General features: G+C 37.5%; 1 pseudogene; it reads left to right on the plus strand.

The window, feature by feature from the left end:
* The first annotated feature begins 316 nt into the window (after positions 1–316).
* On the plus strand, positions 317–2117 carry LOC129296673 (1-aminocyclopropane-1-carboxylate synthase-like; annotated as a pseudogene).
* The last annotated feature ends 7634 nt before the right edge of the window (positions 2118–9751 follow it).

Genomic DNA, 9751 nt, shown 5'->3' on the forward strand with positions numbered 1-9751 from the left:
GAATACCTATTAATTTTATAAAAGATGTAAACATTTTTTAATCAATTTGAATTCTATCCTCATAATTTAATGATCAACATCAAACTTTTTTTAACCGATAGAAAAGGTTAAACTTTTTTATAAAGTTAATAGGTATTTATATATAATTATTAATTTAAGCATGCAGAAACTTACAGAGAAAATTTTTTTGATTATTTTTGCACATTAACCTATTAACTTTAACAGGCTATTGTCATATATAAGAAAAATACACATCGAAAACTCTTATAAACTTCTCTCCTCAAAACAATGACATCTATCTACTTAATTTTAACAGGCTGTGGCTTAGTTTATGGCAAGAGCAAGAGGAAACAGAGTCAGATTCAACGCTGACCGCATTGTTATGAGTGGTGGAGCAACTGGTGCTCACGAGGTAACTGCCTTCTGTCTTGCAGACCCTGGCGATGCATTTCTAGTACCCACTCCTTACTATCCAGGGTAATACTACCATACCTCACTACAAAAATATATATATGGTAACAGTTGGGGAGTAGCAGTTATTAAAAACACACACACACACACACACACACACACACACACAACGCAACAATTACGGCAGTGGTTTTTTTTTTTAAACAATAGCGACAAACGTTGCAGTGGTTTCTTTAAAACCGCGACAAGATATGGCGTCAAATGGCGGGAAATCTCGCAACGGTTTTTGGTTGTAGTTTTGACAGAGAATTCTGCTACCATATTTGTCACGGTTTTGTAGAACTGCTAGGATGACATGGCAATCAAAAAGTCACCTTACGTTGCAGTTCTCGTAGTGGTTTTTGAAGATTTCTTTTTGTAGCGATTCAAGCAGCAGTTCTTGTAAAACTGCTCCTACTACAAACATCTACAAAACCGGCGTCCCCTCCTTTATTTTTCACTTTGACGTTTCGCTCTTTTCATCTGAGAAATTTTCTCTCCTCTCTCCTCAACTACCCAAACTCTTTCCCTGTGAGGTTTTTCAAGCCTCCATATTGGTATTTTTTTTTTATATTTTATTTTTTTAATATTAAATTTTCTATATATTTTAACAACTAACTTGTTGATTACATAATCTGATGAATGTACACCTGGGTTTTATGAGGATGCAGTTTTGATGGAGATTTGAGGTGGACATCAGGAGTTCAACTTGTGCCAGTAATATGTGAAAGTTCTAATAACTTCAAGCTAACAAGAACAGCATTAGAAGCTGCATTTCAGAAAGCCAAGGAAGAAAATATCAGAGTGAAGGGGTTACTTATCACCAATCCCTCAAATCCATTAGGCACTATCATGGATAGAGACACGTTAAGAACTGTGGTCAGATTCATCAATGAAAAACACATCCACCTTGTGTGCGGTGAAATATATTCTGCTACAGTTTTCTCTCATCCTGCAACTTTCATCAGCATAGTTGAGATAATCGAAGAAGAAAGACTCGAATGTAACGGAGACCTCATTCGCATCGTTTATAGTCTCTCCAAGGACATGGGGTTCCCAGGTTTCAGAGTTGTAACCGAGACCTCATTCGCAAAATGTCCAGCTTTGGACTAGTTTCCACACAAACCCAACACCTTATTGCATCAATGCTATCAGATGATGAATTTGTGGAGAGATTTCTCGCAGAGAATGCGAGTCAACTTGCCAAAAGGCGTGAAGATTTCACACGAGGACTTGCTCAAGTTGGTATAAGCTGCTTGGAGAGTAATGCTGGTTTGTTTTTGTGGATGGATTTGCATAGTTTTCTGAAGAAGCAGACGGTGGAAGAAGAAATGGGATTGTGGAGAGTGATAATTGATGAAGTTAGGATCAACCTGTCACCAGGTTCTTGTCATTGCAGTGAAGCAGGATGGTTCAGGGTTTGTTATGCAAATATGGATGAAAGAACTGTGGAAGTTGCTTTGGCAAGAATTAGAAGCTTTGTTCTTCAAAGTAAGGAGGAAAGCTTTGTTCTTCAAAGTAAGGAGGTCACAACGTTACCTTCAAAGAAACTGTGTTGGCAAAGTAGTTTGAGACTGAGCTTGAAGTCCAGATCAATGGTGGATGATATAGTGATGTCACCTCACTCATCTATGCCTCAATCACCTCTTGTCATAGCCACCACTTGATTGGCTTTGAAGTAAGAATGGTTAATTTGTAAGTTTTTGAAGTGACAGATCATAAGACTGTTTACTTATCTTCCTTTTTTCTATTTCTGTTGCTTCTGAAGAATAATTCCTCCAACTTGGAATACCTGATTTTCAGCCTTGATCTCAGGGCATTTCTCTTTTGTTTCTTTGTTTTTGTTTTTCTTTTCTCTTTAACTCAATATTTTATAAAGGTTCTGGGTGAATGAAGTTCAATGGTGTATGTAGTAGAGCCCAAAAGTTTCTGTATTTATGTTATATAGCAATAGATTAAAGGCTGGCCTTGTAAATTTTTATTTTTGACTGTGGTATTGATGGAAAAAGATCAATGCTTCATATAAAACTTCTTCCCGTCTGGCTATGCGGAAAGCATTAGAGCAATAACGAAAAAAAGCCTTTCTCAATTCTCATGCCATTGACTGGTTGTTTGGACAAGTGACAGATTTAATTCCTCACGCATGTTTTGAATTCAAGTATTATAGATGGAAAAACAAATATGAAATAATTTTCCTCCATTTGAAACCGAACGCAATTCAAATATGAATTAGTTTCACATACAATAGGGAGCTATCAAAACTACCATGCATGCTTTTGGTTCAAGTAGGTAACTGTTCATCTGGGAATAACAAATTACCAAGCGTGTCAGAAACGTTGAGTCTCAAATGATAACAAAAGGGTCAAAGCTCTCTTACCACAATTCACTTTGATGTAAAAGATATACAAGACTTGGTAGAACAAGTATTTTTTATTGTTAGTGAAATGTGAAAAGATTACAAGTCTAAATTGAAAATAAAAACTAACTGATAAACCTAAACGCTATGAGTGTAAAATGCGAGTCTTTGTTGAGTGTTGTCTGTTCTTCTTTTGTGCTTTCGTATTCTATTTATAATATCAGAGTAATGGTAGCCTCTTCTTTAAGACCTAGAACGTTTTGCCGAAGAATCAGGGATCCTATGAAACTCATGGCATGGTCTTTACTTAGTGTCTTCCATTTTTGGCAACCAACCTACACGACGATGCTACTCTCGCGGATTTCAGGATCACTTGGGATCGTGTCTTTATGTGCCAATAGTCTAATGTTTGCAACTGGCAGGATTTTGGCATGTTCATCCTATCATGGCTTTCTATTGAGCTCTGAGCTAGCCTCTTTGTTCAGATTGGGCTTGACTCTTCAGTCACTCAACCTAAATAGCTTTATGACCTACCCAAATCTTTAGCGAGCGATGTTTCATATTTTAGCCCAAATAATGCCCCCTATGTATTAGTGGCTGATAATGTAAGCCATGTGGCATGATTGAAAAAACTAAAACATCACTTTATCTCTGAGTGCCCTTTGTTAATATAAACTTATTTCTTTCTCTAGTCATTTCTCCTACCCTTCTTGCAATTCCTTATTATTTAAGCTTTTGTGCCCCTTGCTTTATTCTTCCCCTTGCTCAAAAATGGCTTCCTTTATTGCTACCACTGCCTTTGCTGCTGCTCCATCTAGCACTTTTATTGGAAGTTTGCCTGATTCTTTGGTTACCATCATGAATCCCGTTGCTTTATTAGGAGGATTGATGATGGTAAGTATCTTATTATTAAATTCATATTTCCTCTGGATTAGGTTCTTATTCTGATATCTATCTATTTTTTTCAAGAGGATTCATCATTCTATGATTCTGTTGCCTTCTAGTAAGTTCCTCACTTTTGTTTAGTCCTTTTGTTTTATCAAGGATAAAAATACTAACTATTTATTATCTTTCAAGTACCTCTCCCTAAAGCTTTCAAATCTCCAATAAGAGCGATGTTGGGTATCTGACCATTTCTCTCAATCTCTCTAAAGTGACTGCTTTAACCTAGCCAAATCCATCACCGTTGACCTCACTTTGCAACCTAATTCTGGCTCAGATGACTCTGCCCTTTATTGAATCATCTTGTCGGAAGCTTTGAACTTGGTCCTAGTCTCGTCGTGCTTGAACTAACTAGGTGAAATGCTTAAGGCAGACCTATGAGCAATAGTAGAGAGAGATAGGTCTTTATTTCCAGCTTTTATTAGCTGACGTCAACATTTTGTCAACTTGCTAACAGCCCTTTTTAGCTTCTAGGTGCCAGGCTGTAATGCTTTCATTTTCAAACTGAGTCCCATGTCAATCATACTGTAGGACGTATTCATGTATTTGGGACTGTCGATCACTGGGGAGGAGAATTTCTATGCTATCCTTGAGAGGCACAACTCCTAAATCACCGTCTCTGCTGACCTGGAGAACAAGATTAGGGGTGCTGGCTCCTACACGTAGATCATGGAACTGTTCTTTAGGAAACTAGTCGATAAGCCCATCACCCTTATGGAGCATCTAGTTTTCATTCGAATCCTGCTGAACTAATAGATCTTAGCCCCTGGGGGAGGAAAGTCCATGTAACATCATTTGTGAATCACTCAGTCCCTTCTCTGTGGCAACCAAATAGCCTTGGGACCATGTTTCTATGCCATCTATATCATGGCATGAAGGAGTCCCTAATGAAGAAGCCTTTCAAAAACTTCCATGGGCTTATTTAGTTCTTGAAACTATAGATGAGCGCCTATTTTCCTCTACTTTGTCGGGAGCCTTTCCTCGATGATTCCAATGCCAACCACCCTTTCACTTGCCTATTGGCTGCTTATCTTCTGGACGAGTCAAAGAACTTCTTCGAGTTCTTCTATCAGTAAAGTTGGTCCTTGCAAAAGACCCTGAAGCCTTTTAACATTCTAGACCACTACTTCTCTACTTGGTATAAATTCTTGGTGGATTGAAAGAACAAGCTCACCTTGTTGCTAACGGACGAAGTTTTCCTCTCAGCCATAACTCCTAGGAAAATATGGCTACCATACATTGGCTCTTCCTCCAAATCCATAAAGGTCTATTTAGAGTCATATCACCCCTAATTGGTAGCGAGCTAGTTTGGGTTGAGCCATTACATCCCCTAGGGGCTGTGCCCCCAAGTCAAACATAAAGTTGCTAGATCGAGAGGCCATTGATTGAATAGTCATTCCACACACTACCTAAAGGTAGTGCTAGGTAGAACTGGTAGATAGAGTTGCTTGCCTTAGTTTTAACAAATAGTGGCCCCAACACTTCAGGTGCATTATAAAGAGCCATACTAATAGGCATTGTTCCCTATGTTCTCTTTTTTCACTTTTTGACATAATTTGACCTATTTTCAATCTTTCTAGGCTGTGATTGGACACAATTGCACGTGTTGGCGAATTTCTTAAGGGATCTCCCAGGGGCTGTCTCCCCAAGTTGGACTAGGAGGCCATCGATCAAATAGCCGTTTCACACATTGCCTAAAAGCAGTACAAGGTGGAACTGGGAAATAGAGATGCTTGCCTCCATTTTAACAAATGGTGGCCCCAGTGCTTCAGATGCATTATAAAGAGCCATACCAATAAGTAATGTTACCTATGTTTGCTCTTTTTACCTTTTTACATAATTTAACATGTTTTGAATCATTGTAGTCTATGATTGGATGCAATCGTATATGTTGGTGAATTTCTTAAAGGGGAACATTGATGCTCCAAATGCTTTGGAGACCTAGATGGCCCTTCTTTGGGATCCATAGTTAGAGAGATTCAGAGGGATGATGCATCCTCTCATATCTCGATCTCAAAAAAGGCTAAGAAGAGTCACCCCCGAAGCCACTCGAATAAAAGAAATGGGCCTGATAAGAAGAAGCGGGCTCCATCTCCTTCACCTGATTCCAAGAGTAGTAAAAAGACAACACCCCCTCTTCTTGATCAACCTTCCTCTATACCTCCTCCAGTCTGACCCACTCCATAGATGGGAAAACACATGTAGAAGTGACACCATACCATGATCTAGTCGGCTGACTCTGATGATGGTGGGATGAGTCCCCTTCACTATGGAGGATTAGAGGCTCAAACTCTAGATCCTCAGGTGGTTACTTCAACCACCATGCTTAAGCCAATGCCACATCTTCAAGTGGTTACAACTTCTGCTATTCCAACAGTAACTCTAAATTTCCAAGGAGCTGCCTCTATTGCAATTCCAAAGACAATTGATAATTCATATATATTACACACTTTTACCTCTCTTATCTTAGCTTTTTAGCACTTGTTTTGATATAATTTGAGATAAATGAGTAATATTTGTGGCAAAAGGGTAAAGAAATATTTTTAGGGAATTTTTCAAGATTTATTGCATATTTTTCTAGATTTTATTGAATATTATTTTTTATTCCCTAAAATTCATTTTCCATTAATTTTTTTTTATTTTTTGATAGGTGGTTACATGGAGAAGAGAAGAAGCAATTTCCTGTCTTGCCCTTCATTTCTAGTTAGCTTTTCTTAATTTTACTTTCCCATTTATTTTCTCCTTTTTTTCCTATAAATATCTCTATTTGGAAAAGTTATTAAATAATTGATTTCCTATGGTTTACCAAACCCACGTGATATTCCAATCTTGAGATAGATATTCACATAACCAAAACTGAATCATGAGAAGGAAGTTGAGGATCGTTAGATATTGACATTGATTATATTTTATTTTATTTTGTTGGTTGGATGTATATATGAGTAGTGGATCCAATATCAATAGATACATCTGCTTATCTCTATCATATCATCATATATCCTCTCTTATGGATGCTTCTTCCACTTTTGCTCTCAACCTCTACATGATTTCCCCACAAATACTCTACTTTAAACCAATTGAATTCATCTCCTTGACATCTGATTCAACTCCTCTCATCCCTTTTGATTATCGTCTTCTTCTTTCATCAAGTCACCCATTTTATTTCAAGCTTCCATAGCTAAACATGTTTAAGGTTTTGGAGATGGTTTGGCATTGAAAATGTGCGGCTAAAGGCTCAAGATTCCTAGGGGCTTGATGGATGAAGATTGAGTTCATGGGCTTTAATGGCTAAGGATTTCTAGACACTAGTTCTTCTTGATTTTTCTACTTGCAAATTTTCTTTTCATAGTTGAATTAGTGAAGTTGTAATGTTGCACTTAAGGTGTTTGATTAAATGCCTTTGTCATTTTAATTGAGAATACTTGTTATTGAGTTGATTGGTTGCTAGAATTGTTGCTTAATTTTTAATTTCAATGGTTAATGCATAGTTGTGATGAATTATTGAGTGTTCTTGGCATTAGCAATTATATAGTTACATTGTGAGGCCTTGACAAGTTCTAATTTAGAATAATTTGGAATTAATTCTATGTTAGGCATTGTTTTAGGTACTGTTCTAAGGCAATTAATCAACCAATAACAAATTGAGAGTTTAATGATGCTAATTTAGTTCACTACATGAGCACTAATAGTTAGGCTTGCGTGTGTGACTTTGTTATCTATGTTTGGGATAGTCTTGAAATACACTTGACCAATGAGAGTATTTCCTTAGCAATTTAATTTTTGAATGAGGAATTCTTCACCATCATACTCCTGGGGATCACTTTTGTTCATTGTTGAAAACACATTTTCATTTGTTCACTCATTTTCTTTTAAAACCAAAAATTGCATAAACATTATTTAGAATTTTAATTTCATTGTTTATAAAATTAATCAAACCAATTTCCATTGTCATTTATAGCACATTTGATAGTCATTCTTAATCAAATTTTTATCTAACTCACTAGGGGGTTTGGCCTAAGTTGTGCCCTATACACATTAGGGTGTTTACTTAGTTTAATTTGGTGCATACGTGACTAGTGCATTTCAAATTTGCCCAAGGACCCTATAGAGATTGCTTGCGAGGTGGCCCGCGAGGTGGTGGAAGGCATAGAAAACTATACGATTGTCGCTGAGGTTCAAGAAGCCATGCCTGCCACGGCCGTAGATGGTGCTAGTGACCTAGAAGTTCTCAAAGCTGCTATTAACTAAGAAGGTGTTTCCACTGCAGCCTTGGATGGTGACTTAAGGCCAATGAATTTTAAGAGATTGCCTATATCAAGGCCCTAGAGATAGTTCCCCTCATCAGCTCAACAGGAGGTATTGAGATTGGGGGCTCTGAAAGACCCTTAGAAGAACCTTAAGTAGCAACTATCGCCAATCCTGTAACCACTAACACTCTAATTCTAGAGAATGTGATAGTCACTTTGGCCTCCACTCAAGTTGCCTCAGTATGGGGCCAATCAGAACCTACCACTCCTACAAGCCTTGTGGTTAGTTGCGCAATCTACTCATACCATCTATTTCATAGGCAAAGATAAAGCACTTGTAGACCTGAGTTAAGTATTAATCTTTTATGCTCTTTGCTCTTGCCTATTTTCCTTCTTATTATTACTATTACTATTTTTTCTCTTTAGCTTGCCTCAACGAGGGCAATCCCTACTGACACCATTCTAGCCCACATCTGCATTCCTAAAATGGATGTGGTATTGGATGCTTGGAGGGTCGTTCGGTTGCCACTCAGCCAGGATTCACTTCTGCTTCCTGAGCAAAATTATGAGGAGATGATTTGAGCCATTAATACTATAGAGAAACCAGTTCCTATGCCTGAGCTAGAGTTCCTCTGCACCTATGTTTGGAATGCTCGACATCATCAATCACTGCTATACAGAGCTCTCACTCCTTTAAGACTATCTAATAAATATTTAGTCTATTAGGGATAAGTATCTTGATGCCAAGGCCCGAACAATTGCTACTAACGATTAGGTCCAGGAAATTGCTCCTTGCGTAGATCATTTCCATTCACTATAAGCCAAGTGGTTGACTTGAGGCATCAATTGGCAGTTGCTGAAGAAGAGCTAGCACGTGTTGAAGAGGGTAATGTGGAGTTTGAGTTGAAGGTAGCTAATAAAACATTAGATAATACACGACATCTCAAAAGAGAATCTTCATTCAATGTTAGAATTCAAGGCAACCCTTGGCCGACATTAATCCCTATTTGTTAAGCTGGACGTGGCTTTGACTACGCGGGATATCCTCGAGGCCTATTATAAATAATAATAGATACATTTTTATTCTTTATTATTTTATTTTATTTTTTATTATTTTCCCCTTGAATCATAATTCTTTATTAACGAAAGGAAAACATTCTTTTCTCTTACTACTTGTTTTGCTTTACCCTGAGGCCATTTTAGGCCACAAGTATTTACTTCTTCATGTTTTTAACCTTGGTATTTTATTATTGTGATGGCTAATATTTCTTCAAGTATTTTCCATTTGTGGCCTGTTTATGCGGAGTCCCATCAAGGCTAGATAACCAACACACATTCCCTTTAAGTACTTCGCTCACTTTGAATGGTCCTTCCCAATTAGGTGAACATTTACCAAGCGTTTGATCTTTAAAACCAAGTGGCAGCACTAGTTTTCATATGAGTTCACCTATCCGAAACTGTTTCATTTTTATTCTCTTATTATATATTCTCGAAACTTCTTTCTTTTGGGGGATCATATGATCTAATGCTTGCAAACTATTTCATCCAAATGAATTAACTCATTCATCATGGCTTCATTATAATCTTTGGAAGATCTCTCTAAACTATTCACAACGTGTAGTGAAGGGACTACTATTTCTGTAGGTAATACAGCATTGTGCCCGTGTGTCAATATATATGATCTCATGCCCGTGGCCTTTCTCTTTAATGTTTGGTACGCCTATAGTGTCTTATAAAGTCGTACGTGCCATTTCTT

Source organism: Prosopis cineraria, unplaced genomic scaffold, assembly GCF_029017545.1.
Source record: "Prosopis cineraria cultivar Desert tree isolate PC_DT_omini unplaced genomic scaffold, ASM2901754v1 PC381, whole genome shotgun sequence".
In the NCBI taxonomy this organism is placed as follows: domain Eukaryota; kingdom Viridiplantae; phylum Streptophyta; class Magnoliopsida; order Fabales; family Fabaceae; genus Prosopis; species Prosopis cineraria.